The sequence below is a fragment of the Capra hircus genome, chromosome 20, assembly GCF_001704415.2.
Source record: "Capra hircus breed San Clemente chromosome 20, ASM170441v1, whole genome shotgun sequence".
Taxonomy (NCBI): Eukaryota; Metazoa; Chordata; class Mammalia; order Artiodactyla; family Bovidae; genus Capra; species Capra hircus.
In genome coordinates, this window is record NC_030827.1 from 18,356,740 (window position 1) to 18,378,342 (window position 21,603).

The 21,603-nt window shown below is 38.3% G+C and overlaps 1 protein-coding gene across 1 annotated transcript in view; it reads right to left on the reverse strand.

Moving 5' to 3' along the window:
* The window catches only part of NDUFAF2 (NADH:ubiquinone oxidoreductase complex assembly factor 2), a 175,000-nt gene that overhangs the window by 152,684 nt on the left and 713 nt on the right, over positions 1-21,603 (reverse strand). The window lies entirely within an intron of this gene.

A 21,603-nucleotide genomic window follows, 5' to 3' on the forward strand; every position in this document is an offset into this window, starting at 1 on the left:
GCAGGGTGACAATATAAAGCCTTGATGTACTCCTTTCCCTATTTGGAACCAGTCTGTTGTTCCATGTCCAGTTCTAACTGTTGCTTCCTGACCTACATACAGATTTCTCAAGAGGCAGGTCAGGTGGTCTGGTATTCCCATCTCTTGGTTATTGGTTATTTTTAAAAGGTGTATTAAAATGTACATAACATTTAAATACCTCTCTTCTACATTTAACAACTTCTCATTGGCCCATAATTTTACTTTTGACTTTTACTGACAATATATACTAATCTCCAATGCTTGAGGAAAAGAATTTTCAGTTTTAAAAATGCCCATATTTGACTGTATTATTATTTTATGATTTTGATCATTAACTAGTCAAAATATTTGATTAGAAACTAGACCTTAATAGAAATATTTGATTAGAAACTTATGAAAATAACATTTCTAAGAAAATAAGGTCTATTTTAAAGACACACACCTTCTAGTATACGCCTGGTACTTCAACAATAGTAATTATTAAAGAGGTGAATGAAAGTGGTAAGAGGTGGTTCTAGTCTTATGAACTGTACATTTGTCCTCTTATCATACCATCTGTCTTCCTAGATGGCACATACTCATAAAACAATATATCTGATTAATTTTTTCAAAGGTATTGCTAAGAACAGTCACTAAATGCAGGTTCATTTCAAAAGCAGAAAAGGGGGGTCTCAGAAATAACATCTTAGAAGAAGAAAATCAAATTTCAGAGGTAAAAATGATAAGAAATCTCTCAGGTTTAAAGTAAAACCATCTCAAAGACTTTCATATTCTCAAAGGAACTACTTTTCTCTTTATTCTGCTGCTGCTTAAGAAAAGCAGCAGAAGCACCACGAGAAATAAGGTAACTACAACTTCGTGGTCTAATCCAAAGTCTGAGGATGTCATACCTTCAGCTTTGTTCTTTTTTCTCAAGATTGCTTTGGCAATTCAGGGTTTCTTGTAGTTCCATATAAATTTTAAAATTATTTGTTCCAGTTCTATGAAAAAGTCATGGGTATTTTGATAGAGATTGCACTGAACCTGTAGATTGCTTTAAGTTGTATGAACACTTTAACAATACTGATTCTTCTAATCCAAGAACATAGGATAGCTTTTAATTTCTTTGTATCATCATCAATTTCCTTCATCAGTGTTGTATAGTTTTCAGAGTGGAGGTCTTTCACCTCCTTTGTTAAGCTTATCCCTATGGATCTTATTCTTTTTGATATGATTTCAAACAGATTGTTTTCTTGCTTGCTTTTTTTTTTTGACAGTTCATTACACACACTAGTGACAGAATCCTGTATATTAACCTTGTAGCCTGCAAATTTACTGAGTTCATTTACTAGTTCTAGTAGTTTTTTGGCAGAGACTTTAGAGTTTTCTATTTATAGTATCATGTCATCTGTAAATAGTGACAATTTTACTTCTTCTCTTCCAATTTCAATGCTTTTTATTTCTTTTTCTTCTCTGATTGCTGTGGCTAGGATTTCCAGTATTATGCTAAACAGAAGTGGTGAGTGTGGGCATCCTTGTTTCATTCCTTATCTTAGAGGAAAGACTTTTAACTTTTCACTGTTGAGTATATTAAGTGTGGGTTTGTCATAAATGGGCTTTTACCATGTTGAGATATGTTTCCTCTACACCCACTTTGATGAGAGTTTTTATAAAGAATAGATGCCGAATTTCATCAAATGCTTTTCCTTCATCTATTGAGATGATCATGTGATTATTAAGCTTCCTTTTGTTAATGTAGTAGACTCCATAGATTGATCTGTGAATAATGAACCATCCTTGTGTCCTTGGAATAAATCTCACTTGATTGTGGTCATAATTTTTTATATATGGTTGAACACAGTTTGCTAATTTGCTAATATTTTGTTGAGAATTTCTGCATATATATTCACCAGAGGTATTCTCTTGTAATTTTTTTGTGGGGTCTTTGTGTGATTTTGGTGTCAAGTTAATGGTGACCCCACAGAATGAGTGTGGGTGAGCTCAACATTTTTTGGAGCAGTATGAGAAGGATAGGTATTAGCTTTTCTTTGTATGTTTGATAGAATCTTCCTGTGAAACCATCAAATACTGGACTTTTGCTTGCTGGGTTTCTTTTTAATAACAAATTCAGTTTCACTATTAGTGATGGGTCTGTTTATATTGTCTATTTCTTTCTAGTTCACTCTTAGAGGCTGTATGTTTCAGGAATTTGTCCATTTCTTCTAGGCTGTCCAATTTGCTGGCATACAACTGTTCGTGGTATTCATTTATTACTTTTTTATATCTCTGTGACAGCTTCATTTCTTACTTTATTTGGGTCCTCTCTCTTTTATTCTTGATGAGCCTGGCTAAAGTTGCATCAAGTTTATCTTTTCCCAAAAAAGCAGCTCTTGGTTTCATTGATCTTTCCTCTTGAGTTTTCTTTTCTTTTTTCTTTTTTCTGTTTTTTCTTTCCCCTCTCTCCTCTTTATTTTTTCCTTCCTTCTGTTCATTTTGGGCTTTATTTATTCTTCTTTCTCTAATTCCTTTAGATGGTAGGTTCAGTTGTTTATCTGAGTTTCTATTGCTTCTTGAGAAAGACCTGCATCACTATAAACTTCCCTTTTACGATTACTTTATCTGCATCCCATAGGTTTTGGAACATTGTCTCCATTTTGACTTGTCTCAAGGTAAATATTTTCTGATTTCCACATTGAACCACTGGTTTTGAAATAGCATATTGTTTAGTCTGTATATTTTCCCCATACGTCTTCCTGTAATTGATTTCTGGTTTCATACCATTGCTTTCAGAAAAACATGCCTGATAAAATTTCTATCCTCTTAAATTCGTTGGGGCTTATTTTGTGGCCTCGCATATGATTTATGTGGAGACCATTTCATGTACATTTGAAAAGAAAGCATATGCTATTGTTTTGGGATAGAATGTCCTGTCAGTACTGGTTAAGTCCCACTGGTCTAAAGTGTCATTTAAGATCAATTTCCTTATTGATTTAGTCTGAATGACCTGCCCATTGATGCAAGTGGAATGTTAAATGCCCCTACTATTACTGTATTGCTGTCAATTTCTCACTTCATGTCTCTTAATATTTGCTTATATATTTAGGTGCTCCCTGTATTAGCTGCATACTTGTTATCTCTTCTGCTTGGACTGATCCCTTTATCCAATAATAATGCCCTTTGTCTTTTGTAATAGGCATTGTTCCAGTGTCTGCTTTGTCTGAGTATTTGTTACCTTTGCCTTCTTATCATTTTGATGAAATATCTTTTTGCATTACTTTTAGTCTCTGTTCAGTCTCTGAAGTTCATCCCCTACAAGCAGCACATAGACGGGTCTTGTCTTTCTATCCAGTCAGCTCCACATGTCATGTTACTGGAGCATTTAGCCAGCTGACATTTGGAGTGATTACTGACAAGTATGTACTTACTGCCATTTGTCCCTTGCTTTCCGGTCATTTTTGTAGATCTCTTTCTTTTCTTCTTTTGGTTTCTTCCCTTGTGGTGTGATGATCTCCTTTAGTGGTATGCTGCTACTTCTTTCTAGTTTTTGTGTATCTGTTGTAGGTTCATATTTGCAGTTACCACGGGACTCATATACACTGACTTCTAACTGTAACTACTTGTTTTAAACATGTGGTCATTTAAGTCCAAACACATTCTAAAAGGTCTACCTTTTTCACTCACTACCCTCCCTACATTTTGTGTTTTTGATGTCATATTTTACATCTTCATGGTCCCCTTTACTGAATATTGTAGTTTTAATTGATTTAACAATATTTTATCTTTTCATCTTTGTACTAGCTTATTTACTTGGTTGATCCTCAGCCTTTAACTATATATTTGCCTTTACTAGTGGGATTTTGCTTTTCCTGTAGATACTTACTTCTTGTTAAAGCTTTTTTTTTTTTTCCATTTAGAAAATACTCTTTAACCTTTCTTTAGAGTTTTGCCAAGAAAATGCACTGGTCATAGCAAACACCCTCTTCCAACAACACAAGAGAAGACTCTACACATGGACATCACCAGATGGTCAACACCGAAATCAGATTGATTATATTCTTTGCAGCCAAAGATGGAGAAGCTCTATACAGTCAATAGAAACAAGACCAGGAACTGACTGTGGCTCAGATCATGAACTCCTTATTACCAAATTCAGACTGAAATTGAAGAAAGCAAGGAAAACCGCTAGACCATTCAGGTATGACCTCAATCAAATCCCTTATAATTATACAGTGGAAGTGAGAAATAGATTTAAGGGCCTAGATCTGATAGATAGAGTGCCTGATGAACTATGGAATGAGGTTCGCGACACTGTACAGGAGACAGGGATCAAGACCATCCCCATGGAAAAGAAATGCAAAAAAGCAAAATGGCTGTCTGGGGAGGCCTTTCAAATAGCTGTGAAAGAAGAGAGGCGAAAAGCAAAGGAGAAAAGAAAAGATATAAGCATCTGAATGCAGAGTTCCAAAGAATAGCAAGAAGAGATAAGAAAGCCTTCTTCAGCGATCAATGCAAAGAAATAGAGGAAAACAACAGAATGGGAAAGACTAGAGATCTCTTCAAGAAAATTAGAGATACAAGGGAAAATTTCATGCAAAGATGGGCTCGATAAAGGACAGAAATGGTATGAACCTAACAGAAGCAGAAGATATCAAGAAGAGGTGGCAAGAATACACAGAAGAACTGTACAAAAAAGATCTTCATGACCCAGATAATCACGATGGTGTGATCACCCATCTAGAGCCAGACATCCTGGAATGTGAAGTCAAGTGGGCCTTAGAAAGCATCACTACGAACAAAGCTCGTGGAGGTGATGGAATTCCAGTGGAGCTATTTCAGATCCTGAAAGATGATGCTATGAAAGTGCTGCACTCAGTATGCCAGCACATTTGGAAAACTCAGCAGTGGCCACAGGACTGAAAAAGGTCAGTTTTCATTCCAATCCCAAAGAAAGGCAATGCCAAAGAATGCTCAAACTACTGCACAATTGCACTCATCTCACACGCTAGTAAAGTAATGCTCAAAATTCTCCAAGATAGCCTTCAGCAATACGTGAACCATGAACTCCCTGATGTTCAAGCTGGTTTTAGAAAAGGCAGAGGAACCAGAGATCAAATTGCCAACATCCACTGGATCATAGAAAAAGCAAGAGAGTTCCAGAAAAACATCTATTTCTGCTTTACTGACTATGTCAAAGCCTTTGACTGTGTGGATCACAATAAACTGTGGAAAATTCTGAAAGAGATGGGAATACCAGACCACCTGACCTGCCTCTTGAGAAATCTGTATGCAGGTGAGGAAGCAACAGTTAGAACTGGACATGGAACAACAGACTGGTTCCAAATAGGAAAAGGAGTCCGTCAAGGCTGTATACTGTCACCCTGCTTATTTAACTTCTATGCAGAGTACATCATGAGAAACGCTGGATTGGAAGAAACACAAGCTGGAATCAAGATTGCTGGGAGAAATATCAATAACCTCAGATATGCAGATGACACCACCCTTATGGCAGAAAGTGAAGAGGAACTAAAAAGCCTCTTGATGAAAGTGAAAGAGGAGAGTGAAAAAGCTGGCTTAAAGCTCAACATTCAGAAAACGAAGATCATGGCATCTGGTCCCATCACTTCATGGGAAATAGATGGGGAAACAGTGGAAACAGTGTCAGACTTTATTTTGGGGGGCTCCAAAATCACTGTAGATGGTGATTATAGCCATGAAATTAAAAGACGCTTACTCCTTGGAAGAAAAGTTATGACCAACCTAGATAGTATATTCAAAAGCAGAGACATTACTTTGCCAACAAAGGTACATCTAGTCAAGGCTACGGTTTTTCCAGTGGTCATGTATGGATGTGAGAGTTGGACTGTGAAGAAGGCTGAGTGCCGAAGAATTGATGCTTTTGAACTGTGATGTTGGAGAAGACTCTTGAGAGTCCCTTGGACTGCAAGGAGATCCAACCAGTCCATTCTGAAGGAGATCAACCCTGGGATTTCTTTGAAAGGAATGATGCTGAAGCTGAAGCTCCAGTACTTTGGCCACCTCATGTGAAGAGTTGACTCACTGGAAAAGACTCTGATGCTGGGAGGGATTGGGGGCAGGAGAAGGGGACGACAGAGGATGAGATGGCTGGATGGCATCACGGACTTGATGGACGTGAGTCTGAGTGAACTCCGGGAGATGGTGATAGACAGGGAGGCCTGGTGTGCTGCGATTCATGGGGTCGCAAAGAGTCGGACATGACTGAGCGACTGAACTGAACTGAACTGAATTTAGAGTAGGCTTAGTATTGATGAATTAGTTTTATTTTTGCTTATCTAAGAATGTCTTTATATCTCCTTCAATTCCAAGTAATAATCTTGCTGGGTAGAGTATTCTAGGTTGCAGTTTTTTCACTCTCAGCACTTTGAACATACCATGCCATTCCCTTCAGGTCTGCAACATTTCAGCAGAGAAATCAGTTGACTGATAGACTTATGACAGGACCTTTGTATATAACTCTTGTTTTTTCTCTTGTTCCCATTAGAATTCCCTCTTTAACTGCTGTCATTTTAATTAAGATATGTGTGGATTTGTTTGAGGTCATCTTGTTTGGGACCCTTGGTGATTCCTGTATCTGGATATCTTTTTCCTTCCTCAGATTCTGGAAATTTTCAGCCATAGTTTCATCAAATAGATTTCCAGTCCCCTTCTCTGCCTCTTGTCCTTCTGCATGCATGCATGCTCAGTTGTGACCCCACAGACTACAGCTCGCCAAGCTCCTCTATCCACGGGATATTCCAGGTAAGAATATTGGAATGGGTTGCCATGCCCTCCTCCTGGGGATCTTCCCAATCCAAGGACTGAACCCACGTTTCCTGCATCTCCTGCACGGGAAGAAGGAGTCTTTTCCACTGCACCATCTGACTCCTTTAACGTAAAGGCTGGTATACCTGATGTTGTCTCAGAGTTCCCTTAAATTGTTTTCATTTTTAAAATTTATCTTTCTTTTGGTGTTTTGAATGGGCAATTTCCATTATTCTATCTTCCAGATCACTTATACATTCTTCTGTATCACCTAATCTGTTAATTCCTTCTAGTATGTTTTTCTTTTCAGTTACAGTATTCCTTATTTCTGATTGGTTCTTTTATTTATATTGTTTAGTTCCTTGTTACAATTCTCACTGTGTTAATCTGTTCTTTTTCCAAATTCAGTTAGCATTCTTATTGCCAATGCTTTGAACTTTTTATCTGATAAACTGTTTATTTCTGTTTCATTAGTTGTTTTTTCAGGACTTTTCTGTTGCTCCTTCAGTTGAAACAAATTCCTACCTTCTCATTTTGCTTAACTTTCTCTGTCTCTATGCAATGAGGTGGAAAAGTCAGCTACTGCAGTTTTAAAGTGGTATCTTTGCATAGGAATATCCCTATACAGGTTACTCTCTGTACAGGTTACATGTACCCACTGGCTTTGGTGGGAGAGTTGGGTCTAATTTAACACAAGTCACGTCTTTTCCCAGGGTGAGTTGGCAGCTATCACCTTGGTAGGAGGTGGCCCTGGAGATGCAGGTGCCAGCAAACCAGGAGACAGTTAGGCATTCTCTTCTGCTCAGTGTCCAGCGCCACTTGACTGGGGTGGTGGGTCCCAAGCTGCTGGAGCAGAAGCCCCGAGGATCATGTTTGAGCTGGCTCCATTCTCTTCAACTGTGTATTTTTATCTCTCTCGGTAAAAGCACCCTCACCCCAGAGGTGAGCAGGGCGGGAAAGAGAGGGGGCTGGTACAGGCCCTCAGAGTGGGTCTGGGCATGGGCAGTGTTGACCCCGGCTACTGTCAGCAACCAGACAGCTTCTGATGAGCTCACTTTGTAAAAACCAGTAATGGCTTTTCACTGGTTGTGCAAAATGTTCCCGCCCTGTTCAGATGCCACTTTGGGTATGAACTGCCTTTGTTCCTCACAATCGAACTCTTCCTCAGCTGCTGCAGTCCTCTCTACATCATGGAACTTTGTTACTGCACAGGTGGGGCAGGGGCCTGCAATGAGCAGGTCGGGACATGGGCTGTGTCAGTCTAGCCCAAGTCAGAGTCCCAGACTGCCTCTGATGCGTGGCCTGTTTAAGCATCCACAGTGGCTGCCACTGCCACCACAGGTCTGAGCCACCTTTCTGCCTCATAGCCAAGTTCGCCCCTCAGCCATGACAACCCTCACTCCAATGTGGAGCTGCACCGTGGAGCAAGCAGGGCACGGGCACGTGCCAAGCCAGCTGGGGGAAAGCAGCCAGTGACAGATGCAGTTTCAGTCTGCCCTGCTTCAGGAGTAAGCAAGCATACACATACTCCTCACAAGAAGGGTCAAGGCTTCCAACAGCTCTCCTGTTAGTCTCACTTTCCCTCCAACCAAGCGCAATCAGCTTCCCAAGTGTCAGACCCCAGGGCTGGGGCACCCAAAATATGACTCAAATCGCTCACTCCCCAGGGAGGATCTCCTCTTCTGAGTCCCTTCCCAGAGGCACAAGTTCAACCTGACTGCCTCTCTACTTGATTCTGAATCCTTCTTACAGCCTTGGTTGTACAGGAGTCCTTCTGCTACTCTCCAGTTAAGTTTTCACTGAACATTTCTTCACCTATAGAAAATACTTGGTATTTTTGATCTGTTTATGGAGGAGGTGAGTTTTGCATCCTCTACCATCTTAATCTCGTCTTTCAATTTTGTAATTCTTAGAATAACTGATACTTAGTCTCCAAATAGCAGCAAAAATGAACTGCCGAACTGAGTAGTACTTTGGAAAGTGAGAGAGCTAACTAAGAAAAGTAAGTTTCCATCGTCAATATCTTGTAATAACTTATAATGAAAAATAATATAAAAATAATATGTGTGTACATATATAACTGAATCACCTCCTGTGAACCTGAAACTTTTTAAGTCAACAATACTTCAAATATATATATATATTAATTAAAAAAAGAAAAATAAGAGTAAGTTCAACTGATTTACCTGGGCAGAGAAACTTGGGTTCCATAATGAATAAAAATGGAGCTCACCACTAAATGACCTTGACAAACAAAACTAGAAATATTACTTTTCCTCATATGTTGTAATTCTTCCACAAATACAATGAATCATGACAAATACTAGGAAGAATGCCTAATTCACAGAATTTAATAATACTAATTATAGTTAGTATTGTTGTTGACATTATTATTCTTCATGTAAAGCAACTGTGAAATTCTCAGAGCAAAAAAGGACAAGTAACTCTTTCTCTCTTGCATCAAGTATTTTCATCCTCACTTAGACACAGACGTACTTAACTTAGTCACTCATCCATTATTAGTTTCCATTTCTGATTAAAAGGTCCCATATATCCCTGGTAGGGAAAGGCAGAATTGAAGATTAAGGTTCCTTAAATTCCTTTTAAAGATAGTAAAAAGGATTTCCTGGATAACTGAATAATTTCACCCTCCTCTCCTGTTTCTCTCTTGGATGAAAGTATGACACTGATGTGGTTCTACCGGTATGAGACAGGAATGCAACCAAGAACTACAAGGAAAATGCTGATTATTTTACATTTACCAAAACATAAGCAAGTGTTTAAGTACACGCATGTATATACACACAAACTAAGGGAATGCAATGAGCAATTTAAATACTCTCAGAGGCAAACACAATTAAGAAGTGAAAATTTTAAATGAAAATAAGAAAATAAAAATTCCAACATTCAGACAACCCTAAGATAATCTATACAAAAATAAGAATTTCTATTACTTCATATTCAACAAAGGATTTTAAAATAAGTTCAGCCTTTTTTAGGTGTAAGCCTTTGACTGTATGGATCACAATAAACTGCGGAAAATTCGGAAAGAGATGGGAATACCAGACCACCTGATCTGCTTCTTGAGAAACCTATATGCAGGTCAGGAATCAACAATTAGAACTGGACTTGGAACAACAGACTGGTTTCAAATAGGAAAAGGAGTACGTCAAGGCTGTATATTGTCACCCTGCTTATTTAACTACTATGCAGAGTACATCATGAGAAATGCTGGGCTGGAGGGAGCACAAGCTGCAATCAAGATTGCCAGGAGAAATATCAATAACCTCAGATATGCAGATGACACCATCCTTATGGCAGAAAGTGAAGAGGAACTAAAGAGCCTCGTGATGAAAGTGAAAGAGGAGAGTGAAAAAGTTGGCTTTAAGCTCAACATTCAGAAAACTAAGATCATGGCATCTTGTCCCATCACTTCATGACAAATAGATGGGGAAACAGTGGAAATGGTGGCTGACTTTATTTTTTTGGGCTCCAAAATCACTGCAGATGGTGACTGCAGCCATGAAATTAAAAGACACTTACTCCTTGGAAGGAAAGTTATGACCAATCTAGACAGCATCTTAAAAAGCAGAGACGTTACTTTGCCAACAAAGGTCCGTCTAGTCAAGGCTATGGTTTTTACAGTGGTCATGTATGGATGTGAGAGTTGGACTATAAAGAAAGCTAAGCACTGAAGAATTGACACTTTTGAACTGTGGTGTTGGAGAAGACTCTTGAGAGTCCCTTGCACTCCAAGGAAATCCAACCAGTCCATCCTAAAGATCAGTCCTGGGTGTTCATCGGAAGGACTGATGTTGAAGCTGAAACACTAATAATTTGGCCACCTGATGTGAAGAACTGACACATTTGAAAAGACCCTGATGCTGGGAATGATTGAGGGCAGGAGGAGAAGGGGACGACAGAGGATGAGATGGCTGGATGGCATCACCGACTCAATGGACATGGGTGTGGGTGTACTCCAGGAGTAGGTGATGGACGGGGAGGCCTGGCGTGCCCCGGTTCATGGGGTCGCAAAGAGTCGGACACGACTGAGTGACTGAACTGAACTGAACAAGAAGGTATGTTTTAATTACAATCATAAAACATTTTAGGGTATTCTATGAATTTTATGATGTACATGGTTATTATTATATTATCTCTGACAACTCAAGACAGAATATTACTCCCTGCTGGGAAAATTATATGCAAGATTTTTTAAAAAATTCTGATTAATTCTATAATTGTCAATTTCATCACAGTGCATTACTGACCAGGAATAATCCACAGCACCATTTTGAAATTCTTGTCTTAAGATTAGCATTTTATAAAGCAATAGTGTAGGATTTATTTGGAAGAAAACAGAAATAAATCCAATTATTTTAGAGAAAAGATTCTTTCCTCAAATCGGCTCAAAGGAAAATAATAAAGTGGCAACTACACTTTTTTAAAGACAATGCTGCCACCTGCTGGAAAAATATGAAATGTCTTCATCATTTCCCAAATGTTAGTGTAAACATATAGGTACATTCAAGAGATATATATATTGTGATCTACCAATTACCTACTGAAAAATGATACACCTCACTTGATTTGTCTGATTTTTAACTAAGTCTTAATTGAATGCCAATTAATTATAGTTTTTAGTGTACTCAAACACTAAATACAAATAGGCTGAAATAACATCAAAAACAATGCAGCTCTATAACCACACGTAAGTATTGGATGATGGAGGTTTTAAATTATCAGATGATGATATACTCACTCTAAAAGGAAAACAAATATGACCATGTATTTTGACATAAGTTTGATGCTAGGAACTAAGTTAAGTTCAAACTGGAACCACACTAGAAATGTTAACGGAAAAGATAACCTTACTTCTAATGAGAATATAAGAAGCACAAGCTGGAATCAAGATTGCCGGGAGAAATATCAATAACCTCAGATGTGCTGATGACACCACCCTTATGGCAGAAAGTGAAGAGGAGCTAAAAAGCCTCTTGATGAAAGTGAAAGAGGAGAGTGAAAAAGTTGGCTTAAAGCTCAACATTCAGAAAATGAAGATCATGGCATCTGGTCCCATCACTTCATGGAAAATAGATGGGGAAACAGTAGAAACAGTGTCAGACTTTATTTTTTGGGGCTCCAAAATCCCTGCAGATGGTGACCGCAGCCATGAAAGTAAAAGACGCTTACTCCTTGGAAGGAAAGTCATAACCAAACTAGATAGCATGTTGAAAAGCGGAGACATTACTTTGCCAACAAAGGTCTGTTTAGTCAAGGCTATGGTTTTTCTAGTGGTCATGTATGGATTTGAGAGTTGGACTGTGAAGAAAGTTGAGCGCCAAAGAATTGATGCTTTTGAACCGTGGTGTTGCAGAAGACTCTTGAGAGTCCCTTGGACTGCAAGGAGATCCAACCAGTCCATCCTAAAGGAGATCAGCCCTGGGTGTTCTTTGGAAGGAATGATGCTGAAGCTGAAACTCCAGTACTTTGGCCACCTCATACGAAGAGTTGACTCTGGAAAAGACTCTGATGCTGGGAGGGGTTGGGGGCAGGAGGAAAAGGGGACGACAGAGGATGAGATGGCTGGATGGCATCACCGATTCAATGGAAGTGAGTTGAGTGAACTCCGGGAGTTGGTGATAGACAGGGAGGCCTGGCGCGCTGTGATTCATGAGGTCGCAAAGAGTCGGACACGACTGAGTGACTGAACTGAACTGACTGAATGAGAATATTTCAGTCCCTGAAAAGCATCAATTCTTCAGCGCTCAGCTTTCACCATTCGTCATAAATAAAAATATGCCTTAATAGCCTCTTTTAAGATCTTGTAATACTACTTCATCATTTCCTATGTTTTTTTAAATACTGCTTTTTGTTTTCATAGTTCTGGGTCCATAAATATCTCAGTTCATTGAACACCCGTTTTCTGTATATGTACTCTGTACTCAGGCACATACACATAAAGTTCATTCAAGTATTCAAGACGAAACAAAACCTCATGTTTAAGATAAGGATAATAATCTTTAGTTATATGGTTGAGACATGAGATTATCAGTTAACACTCAATGAATGACAGCTATCGTTAATGCAAGTATTAGCAAAAATAACACCCTGGAGACTATGGTGAGTTGAGAACAAAATAGAGGAAAAAAGTGTTTCTAATTGGTATTACAAATTAAATAAGTAAACTTTAGTTTAACATTGCTACTAATTTATGTCAACCTCATTTATCTTCCCAAATCCTAATGAAGATATTAAAAAATACAGGATGCAGCTACACTGTAAAGCTGATACTGTTAACCATCAAAAGCTGAGAAACAGACCGACAGATCTGAAGTACATAAAACAGATATGTTCTGCATAAAGCCGTGATGAGTAAATATCTGTCATCTGAGAAAATTAATGAAAGATACAAGAGAACACGGAAGTAAAACCAAGAATGCTGACTGGTCTGTAAATCAGCACAGACAAAACAGGTCACACTGGAAAGAACTGCTATGGGTTTTTCCAAAAAAGAAATACTGAGAAAACCTCAAGTTTAGAGCAACAGTTGTAAGAGCAAGGGGCAAATAAATGAAAAGGGTCAAGTCACAGGAAGCTGGGAATGCCACAAGTGCTCCTAACATGGCGGCCTCATTATCACTGATGTGAAGAGCTTGTAAGATGTCACAAAATGAGACCTTTTTTTTTAAAGCTTCCAAACAATAGCATGTGCTAAGTACCCCAATGAGCCCCTTCCCTATTTCTCATAGGCACCTATTAATAGGACTCTGACCTGATACTGACATTCTTAAGATTCCCGCTTGCAGGAGGTGAGAGTGAAGGCATCCGGAGTACTGAGTACAGTTCTCCTAGAGCAATTCTGCCAGGGCCCTGTAAGAAGCCACAGGCTTGTAGCATTCACTCAGGTCTCACTCAGTACAGTCAAGTTCAGGTGAAACAAGGACTCTGCTACAAAAGACATCTAAAAAGGTAGTCAGGGATAAGAAGACATAAACAACAAAGCCTTAAAAAATATGATGAACAAAGAAGAAATAGACCACTTCTTATAACAAACATTAATAGGCTAATGCCATTTTTTAAAAAAGTGACTTGTCAACATCCACTCCAAAAAAGCAGGGGTATGTGAGAGAGAGAGAGAGAGAGGAAAAAGTTTTTAACATAAAGAGGAAACTTATAAACTACAGGATACTTTAAAGTTCTCTTAAAAAAAATCCCATATTAGTGGGACTTTCTTGGTAGTCCAGTGGCTAAGAGTCCACACTCCTAATGCAGGGGCCTGGGTTCCATTCATAGCCAGGGAACAAGATCTCATATACCACAACTAAGAGTTTGGCATGCCACAACTAAAGAACCCATGTGCCACAAACTCAAAAAAATATAAAAAAGATCCCACGTGCCACAGCTAAGACCTGGCACAGCCAAATAAATAAATATTAAGAAAAAACCCATATTAGTGATAATAATGCATGGATTTTGTTTGGAGCTCAATGTATACCAACTGCAAAACTAAGTAAACCAATAAAAGAATTATAGGGAACATAAGAATTCTCTTATAAATAAGAGGATTATAGACAACTAGGGAAATGGGAAGGACAGAAAATTTGATATTAAGAAATATTTTATTTCTATATATGAGGATGGTGTTATTTTTATAGTTAAAAAGAGGTACTTCCCTGGTAGTCCAATGGTTAAAAATGCACCTGGCGGTGCAGCAGACATGGGTTCAATCCCTGATCCAGGAAGATTCCACGTGCTATGGGGCAACTAAGCCCGTGCACCACAACTACTGAGCGCTCACGCTGCAACTACTGAAGCCCACGTGCCCTGGGGTGCACGCACTGCAGTGAAGAGTAGTCTCAGTTCGCTGCAACTAGAGAGCTCACGGGCAGCAATGAAGACCCAGCACAACCAAAAAAAAATTGTTTTAATTTAAAGAGAGGCGTCTGTGTTCGAGACATATAAGAAATGTTTAGAGGTAAACTGACATGATGTTTGGTATTTGTTTCAAAATTAGAGGAGAGGTGGGTAGCAGGGTGGGAAGAAAATAAAATTTAGTCATGCGTTAATAACTGTTTCAAGTGAGTGATGGAATTAGTCATGCATTAATAACTGTTTCAAGTGAGTGATGGGTAGGTACATGTGTTGGGAGCCACCTTAGGCATTTCTGACAAAATAGAGGCACGGCCCCCAGCCCCCTCTCCTCATTCCGCAGGCACGGACCCGGGATGAAGGAGTTAGGCCTTGTGATTCTGATTTGTTTTTTCCTCTCCTCGGCTGAGTTGACTGAAAAGGAATATTAAGGTGCTTATTGTTCTTGAGAGGAGCATGAGAAGGCACAAAGCCTTCTGCAGCCACGCTCAGAGAATAATTCATAAAGTTAATCACTGACATTTGTTTAAGGACTTTTACAAAAGAGTGCTCCAGGATGAGCACATAGGCTGCAGCTTGAGGCCATGGGAGGGATTGCTATCTGAAGCCTATTTGTGAGGAGAATGTTTATGGCAAAGGAGTTTACTGAATTTAGGGCTTAAAAATAATTAAAATAGTTAGAAGTTAAAGATTTAAGGAATGTTGTAAAGTTAGCATATTTTACTATAGCTTATAGAAGTTAGGAATTTTTAGAGACACTATAGCTAGAAGCCTTTTTAAGAGAGAGTGAGCTCAGGATGCTAGGGGCAAACAGGATTTAGGAAGATAAGTAGTAAACTGAGGAACGTAGCATGAGTTACAGTGTAATCACAAGTCAACTATAGGACACATTAGAGGAAGTAAATAATAGATGGTAAGGCTGATTCTGAGAATCCCTGAAGCAGGAACTCTGTTTGAAGAGCAACAATGATTTATGGAGATAATAAATCTGGGTGAGGGGGAACTGAAAATGTCAAACCTCTGACCTAATGCTTTTGTAAAAGTATAAAAGAAAATCTTAAACTTGAAATAAATAGGCAGTCCAAGAAAACTGAGAGGCTGTCTCATTACTCGCCGACACCATTCATCTCTTCAGGTTGAATCCCTGGCTGCTGGAGCTGGACTCAAGCAGGTACATGGAGGTTTGCACTATCAGTCTATTTTTTGTATTAGAAATATTTTATAATTCAATAAAGATAATTGAATAAACAAACAAAATAAATGATTCTCAGGTTAGAAAAGAGGTAAAATCCAACTAATTTTTTTAAAAGGAAGCACAGAGACATAAAATAAACTTTAATTTTAAACAAACTTCCATTTTAGACGGACAAACCTCAATTCTAAATTATCACCTTTAAAGTGTAGTTTATTTGACTTCCCAAAAGTATCTGGAAATGCCATATTCAAAGGCCACCTTCTTTTTAAAACCAAAAAGCATGAAATGTAAAATTCAGGAAATGTTATTATAAACACGTCTGGCACACTGATAATCTAGATATATGTGACTCTAAACACAATCAAACAAATATAGAAAGTATAAATATATAATTTGGTAATAAATGCTTTCACTAAAATCTTAGCATAGATTTTTCTTTGTTCACAATTTCTATAAATATACAATAATGCTTCATTAAAAACCTGAACATAAAGTGAAAAAAATCTTTTAGAATGTAAGATTTTCTAATACAATGCTGAACTTGAATAGGTTTATTTCTTAATTACTAAACTATGAACAGTTCAAAAATCACTGCCAATAGCCTGGTGTAAACAATTCACTACAAAAAGCCCTAGTGAAGGTTCTACAGGTTTTTTAAATGTGTAAATGTTTTATTTCCAAAAACATCTCTACCATGTTTGACGAAATATTTGTCCTGGATTCTAGAAGAAAGAGTCACTGCTATCTAATGCCCACTGTTATCCCGGCCTTGCCCCCAATCTATTCTATTTTGGGAATATCATCTAAAGCTCAGTATTATGCAAAGTTACAGACTAGATGCAAGACTAGGGCTTCCCTGGTGGTTTAGATAGTAAAGAATCCGCCTGCAATGCAGGAGACCTGCGTTCAATCCCAGGGTTGCAGATCCCCTGGGGAAGGGAATGGCTACCCACTCCAGCATTCTTACCAGAATTCCATGGACAGAGGAGCCTGAGGGGCTACAGTCTATGGGGTCACAGGAGTTAGATACAACTGAGTGACTAACACTTTCAATATCAGTGTATAAGATGCAACTCTCATATAAGTGCATTCAGTTAATTTTAATGTTATGATCTTTTTGAATGCTGAAAATTAAATACTATCTGACTCAACTCCCTGATATATCGGAAATCACGTAAGCATTCAGGTTTGAGCTCTCCTAATAGCATAAACATCCAGGCTTCTTACAAACCATTGATCTAAAGATTAGATTAAAAACAAGTATTACTTTCAAAGTGAAAATGAAGTCACTTAGTCGTGTCCAACTCTTTGCGACCCCATGGACTGTAGCATACCAGGCTTCTCCGTTCATGGGATTTTCCAGACATGAGTACTGGAGTGGGTTGCCATTTCCTTCTCCAAGGGATCTTCCGGACCCAGGGATCGAATCTGGGTCTCTCTCATTGTAGGCAGACGCTTTACCCTCTGAGCCACGAGGGAAGCCCAAGATCCCTTTCAAGATGGACTCAAAGGTCATGAATGTCTGCCAGGTAGTTTGGATTTACTCTCAGGTGATAAGAAGCCACTGAAATGACCAGATTGCCATATACCTGTCTCTTAATCTCATGTTATTATTTTTTTCCTGCCTGAATCTAACTATTCCTACAGTTTTAGTGATCACCTACATTAAGATGGCTTCCAAATTTGTACTTTACTCGCTGACATGTTTGGAAGTGCAGATCTGAGTATACAACTGCCTGCTTATAAAGCTGCCCTCTTATAAGCAACAAATTATGTATTCTTTCACCAACCCCACCCTAAAGGCTGCTTATCTATTTTCATTAGTCCCTGTTAGCCTCTGTTTGCATGGGTCAATACACCACCATCCACCAGTTCTCCAGAATTAAAACAACAAAATCATCTTTGGCCTCTCCTCTTTTCTTTCCCTTCTGCCAGTCCAATTCATTGCCAAGTCCAAAAGCTTTGCTAAATCAAACTTTTCTTTCCATTTCCTTCACTTCAGTCCAGTAGGATCTCTCTCTAGAATGAGGGCAAATCCAGTAATGCTCTCACCTAGCAGAACTGTAGTTCCTCCCTTTCCCCTCGAGCTCATCTTTTGCAGAGCTTCCAGAGCCATTTCTCTAACAGCTCTAATTATGTCACAAACTTCTCTCTGTTAAAAAGCTTTCAGTGGTTACCTACTACCTCAGAATGAAGTATAAACTTCAAACCTATGTAAGGTCTTTAATGAGCTGACCTTGTCTATCACCTCACTAGAACAGCTTTCTACTGTTCTTCGGCACTGAAGTCTACCCACCTGGGACTCACCTTCTCATCTCTGTGGTATTTCCCATCTCTTCCCACCACCGACCACTCTTTGTGAAATCCTATTTATCCTTCAAGGTACTGATCAAATGTCTCCAGCTACTTATCTCCCTAAATTCTCTCAGTACAATCAAACATAAAGCACTCTCTTCCTTCTCTAGCATAGCCCAAAAGTCTGAAAGTTGTTTCTTATTAAAAAATGGTAAACATCTACCCTCTGATCTAAGTTATGAGTTAAAAGCTATACAGATGAGCCTAATCCTTTTCTACACCACAATTTTTCAAATACTTGAAGCTTCTCCTAAAAGTGATCTTCACAGGGTAAACCTGCTCAAGACGTGCAGGTAATAAAACTTACGGACATAATCTCTAGAAAATCTCATCATCATAATTATTCCTGTCTGGACTCTAGATTTCCAAGCATCTCTTCTAAAGCGTGGTGCCTCAAAATAAACACAATACTCAAAACACAAAAACAGGTGCTTTTGCAAATTATCCACAATATTCACCCCACCCCCCCAAATCTGGAAACTCACAATGTCTGTTAGCAAATTAACAGCTCAAAATAGTTCAGTTAATAAATTTGTTATTTTTTAGAGGTGCAGATGTTTAATAAATGTGCAAAAAAAGAAGTGAAAATAACAAAACGAGGTTCAAAACGGTTCCTGTAAGAATCAAGTATACAAATACAAGAATTTATCTTGGAAAGGAAGAGAATTACCTTTTGAAACATGAGATAAGTGGAACTGGATGGATAAAAACAAGTAAATTACACATAAGAAGGGTGCAATAACAAAGGAATTTTGTAGATAAAGTTTAAGGAATCTTTTACTAAATAATCTACTCTAGAGTGGCAAATTTTCAATAAAAAATATGTTAATCAGTACTTTGTTATCAAAAATGCCAAATACACGCGAAGCTCTTAATCTTTTTATCCTGAAATGTCAATAGGTTTGTTTTTTTTTTTAAGTTAAAATTTCAACAATTCTAAACTTAAATTCAGCTGCCTGGATAATACTCAAGACTAATTTTGAACTACATAACAAGAGATTTTTCTCTTATTAAATAATATCCTATGTAGAAAATACAGTAGTTCTTTGATGACTAGCACCAGAGTAATTAACTGAATTAAAAGAAAAATTAATTTCCTCTAAAGGGTTCTTAAACACTACTCATTGGTGGTGTTCAATTTATGCAATTCAAAGAAAACTCCTGGAGACCTGTAAGAACCACCTTTCATATCCAGGAAATAAAAAAGTTAGATGACTTATCTTTTGAAAACTTGCTTGAAAACAAACTAAAAATATTTTCCCTTGATTTATAGCAGAAGGCTTAGGAAACGTGTAATGGTATTTATAGACTGTACAACATATGTGTGCCACAGTCCTCAATTATCCAAGAACTGAGATACACAGAGATATTAAACAGCTGCATACAGTGACTGTACTACATTATTAATAAAAGCCGAATTTTTCTCACAATCAAGAGTACCTGGATTCAAAATATCAAGCTAACTGAAGTACAAATCAGCATAAGCACTTTGGGAAACAACTTGGTATTGTAATAAAATTAAACATATCCTTTGACTCACAGATCATTTTAGAATACACATGATTTTGCTACTTTAAGTCTTTCTTTAATGATACTGTATTTTCAAAGAAATGAAACTAATACAAATTTTTTTAATGGTCAAAAGACTTAACAGATACTCCACCAAAGACCCATGGTTGGCAAATAAGCATATGAAAAGATTCTTAACATCCTCAGTCATTAGGAAAATGGAAATTAAAACCACAATGAGATAACACGAGCTACCTGTTGTTGTTTAGTCACTGAGTCATGTCTGATTTTTGTGACCCCATGGACTGGGGTCTGCAAGGCTCCTCTGTCCGTGGAATTTCCCAGACAAGAATACTAGAGTAGGTTTCCATTTCCTTCTCCAGGGGATCTTCCAGACTTAGGGACCGAACCCTCATCTTCTATATTGGCAGGTGGGTTCTTTACCACTGCACCACCAGGAAAGCCCTATCTACCCATTAGAATGGTTAAAATACAAACAAAAATTTAAAACCTGACAGAACCTAGTACTGGTGAGAATGTGAAACTAGAACTTTCATGTGTTGCTGGCAGGAATGCAATATGGTACAACCAGTTTTGAAAACAGTTTCTTATAAAGCTAGTTATATATATATAGATAGATAGATAGACTTACCACAAAAGACAGCAATCCCACTCCTAGCTGTCCACCCAAGAGAAAGAAATCCTGTATGGGAATTTTTATAGAGGCTTTCCGCACAGTCACCAAAAACTAGAAACCACCTACAGGTCATTCGGCAGGTGAATGGATAAACTGCGGTAAACCTGCACAATGGAATGGAGTACTACTTAGTAACGAAAAGGAACTACCAACACAGGGATGAATCTCAACTGCATCCTGCCACATGAAATAAGCTAGACTCAAAAGACTGCATCTTCTCTAACTCCATTTACATGACATTCTGGAAAAAGCAAACATAGGAAAACATAAATCAGTGGTTGCCAATGGCAGGGTATGCGGTGAGGGAAGGAGCTACTAGAGGCTAAGAGGGACTTCTGGGGGTGATGCAGCTGCTCTGTATCTTGATTCTGGTGATATTTACGACTATGCATTTGTCAAATATCATAAAATCATACATCAAAAAGGATGAATGTTACCATATGTAAATTATACTTTGGATCAATCCAATGTTTTTATATTTGTTTTTAATGTTACCTGACAACTTATGAAAAAGAAACATCTTTCCCTTTGTTTGTAATCTTTCAAGAAATACTTCACCACCATGCTAGGTTCTTTGTGGACTTTTTTAAGAAAGAAATACTTTCTGCCCTGATACAGTTTAAACGCTCATTAGGGAAACAAGTTAAGATATTAAAATAATTTACAGAAAAGGGGTAGGCAAAACAATTTTGAGTAATAATAAATATACTTTACATGTACTCTAGGAGGAAGAAGAAATTTCCTCTATTAAGAGTTATAGGATGTGAATGAAACACCACTTTCAAAGGTCTTTTAGTGCTTCTCAATATTATTATCATCTCTTTCAAGTAAGGATCCTGATACTTGGGAGGACAAATACTTTGTCCGTGATCCCTCAATTAAACGTCAAAGCTGAGATTCTAGAACCCAAGCCTTTCTGACCCCAAAGCCTGAGATCTGCAAAAACACAGAAAAGATTACTGCCACGTGGTATGATTTCAAGGACCAGGAACGCCCCCTACCTCCGCAAACACCAAGACTTTGCCGCAAGATTTCTACACAGAAACACGATTAGCGCCATGTATCTTAAAGTGAGCGCAACAGGGTGTTGGGAATGCAAACTCGAGGGAAAGGTAACGTGGGGTCTGGTGATGGGATCTCTTTTCCGCACTGTCAGTGAGCAAGGACCTACTTCTGACAGCTTTGTCCGCGAGGA